Genomic DNA, 2,826 nt, shown 5'->3' on the forward strand with positions numbered 1-2,826 from the left:
ATATTTCTCCTGTTATAAAAGATCTGCAGTAGCTCCGTGGACGTAGCCTATATTGGGTGAACCACGTAAATCTTTGTGCTCTTGTTGGTTATTTTTTTCCGCAATAGTTGGATATTATATTATCATCGTGGTCGGTATCGCTTCGGTGTTTTGCCAACAAGCTAGCTACTTCTTTAGAGACAAGATGGAGATTATTGAGATAAGTGTCTCTAAGAGAAGCTTCTACAGAATTCAAGAGAAGAAGTTTGTGGGAAGTTGCAACTGTTGAAACCACTGATTTGTTAGGTTTTGTTGAAAAAAAATAAGGAAGATATTATTTTATGACTAGTTAACTGAGTCAACATGATTGTGCATAAATACAAAAGTGTTTAACCGAAGTTATCATGAATTCAATAGACTCGAAAATAGAAGAAAGTCGGGGAAAAAAACAAGAGGGAAGAAAGGCAGGGGAAAACTTGTTCGAAGAAGTTTCTGCTTTTCATTTGAGTTATCTTGTGTAAAGATCTTTTACTTGTTTATCTTTTGTGATCATCGATAAGGAATTTGACTGTTCTTCCGTGGATGTAGGTCTTTTCTTGGTCTAACCACATAATTCTCTTGCGTTTTCATTTTCTATCTTTATTCATTGAGTGCTCTGAGTTCAAGTCGCATCGTGTAAATGATGATAATTTATGCTCATCATCGTTTTGGATGTTATGTAATACTTAGTATTCAAAACAATGATAAGTATAGATTATGTTATCATTTTTTTCAAAAAAAAAAAAGATTGACGAATATGCAAGATGAAAAACTGTTGGGGATCGATAAGGAGTTTAGAGGGAGAGTGAATAAACTCCTTCCTTTGTTTAACGATTTTGCAAAGGGTGCTAGAATCCTGTTAGAGATTATAACTGGTCTTGTTCGAATGTAAGTCCAGCATATCACAATAAGTGCGTGAAAGGATCGGTTAGAAGGTGATAAGTGTTTAGAAGGGGGTTGAATAAATACTCACGGATTATATATGTTTTTTGAAGATTGGGTTTTGTTTAGTGAAAAATTGACACTCGGTATCTCGTCAGTCGATAACAATTAGTTTAACTGAAAAACAGTTGTGGAAATAAATTGACTGAGAGATAGAATAACTGACTGAAATTAATAACTGAAGTAAAATGCACACGGTTTGTTTCTAGATGTTCGGAGAATAGAAGAACACCTACGTCACCCCTTCTATCACGAAGATAGGATTTTCACTAAAAGACTTTGATCAAATACAAAAGTTGTACTGACCCACTTCAATTTGGACTTAACACTGCCAAAACTGAAACTCTTAGTTCACAAAAACTTTTACAGTGCGTGACTAAATTTAACACGACTGAATGAATCTAACAATGATTTTAGAGTGCTAACAAGCTCGTAAATGTAGCCTTGATTGCTACTGATAAATCTGATAAGAGTGAGCTTTTGATATTTGAATACGAGTAGTGATTTTAGCAGCGTAACAGCAAGCTTGAATAGAATAGTTGTTCGTGTTGTACTTATTTCAGCTGCCCTCTTCACCTATTTATAGGCTTCCCTCTCAACGGTAATATTAAATAATATTTGAATCTTTATATTCGTTCATTGCCACGTCAATATTCCTCTGACAACCGTACATTGCAATATCTGAAATGCGGCGTTCCACTATGTAAAAGTCTGTTGTGTACCACTGTCGGTTGAATGTCCTTTCCCGATAGCTGATGACGTGTTCAGCTGAAGAATCAGCTGCTGGGCAATAACTGGTAAGGTTTACAACTGCTGTTAGTTGATTGCTCGTTCAGTTGCGTAAATCAGTTGCGTAGTTCAGTCGCGGCTTCACGCGTTCAGTTATTATATAATCAGTTGGTTCGAGCTTTTGTCCTTCAGTTTGTCAAATGCCGAAACTTAGTTTCCAACAATTTCTCCTTGTTAGGTGTTTGACAAAACTAAGCAGATAATAACTGATCAACTTAACTCATTGTAGATAAGATAAGAATTCGATTAACTGAACTTCTTCTTAGAAAATAATAATCTTCAAACAATAAAAACTGCTACTCGAAACAATTAACTTCTGACTGCTCTTCAACGAGATTCTGACTGCTTTGTTGATTTATCTAGTTGAGCTTTAATCTCTTCCCCATTTTTGTCAATACATCCATCTTATTTGATAACCTCCGAACATCAACTGATAAGAGGCCGACAGTAGTGGACACGTTTAAGATTGCATTAAGCACTGTGGTTTGCAGCAAATCTATTTTCCTTGAGACAGACGTCTCCACAAAGTCAACTCGTTTGCTGATTGTGTCTTGAGTTAGGGAGAGACTCTCAACTAAGCCTCTGTTCTTTCTAAGTTCCTCTATTCTGCCAATTATAATCAAATAATCAGAAGGAGGGTTTAATGGTGGTTGTGTGAGAACAAGCTGAAAATTTGTAGTGTGATAAGAGGTTTTTTAGGAATTATCGGAAAACGAAACAGTTTGAAAGGAATCTTTGGTAAGAGTTTCTTTATAGGGTTTCTTGTCGGAGCTTTCACTTGCCTGGGTTTTGGCAAAGGAATTTTTTTATTTAAGGTGTTTGGAGAAACGATTCAAGGAATTTAAGTCTTTTCTCCAAATCATCACTTACCTGTGGTTTTGATTGTGCAGTATCTTTAAATTCCTCTTCTTCTTCTTTTGTGACGATGTCATACCAGGTTTTGTTTTTTGCTGGTTCGGTAGGAGTTTGAACAAGCTTTTTATCCTTTTTTGGTGGCATTTCTGTTTTGGAGAAATCCTCTTGTGAGGAAATCATGTAAAGAATTTGTATCTCCTTTTATGAATTTGATTTCAAAAT

This window comes from Primulina eburnea, chromosome 6 (assembly GCF_022965805.1).
Source record: "Primulina eburnea isolate SZY01 chromosome 6, ASM2296580v1, whole genome shotgun sequence".
NCBI classification, from domain to species: domain Eukaryota; kingdom Viridiplantae; phylum Streptophyta; class Magnoliopsida; order Lamiales; family Gesneriaceae; genus Primulina; species Primulina eburnea.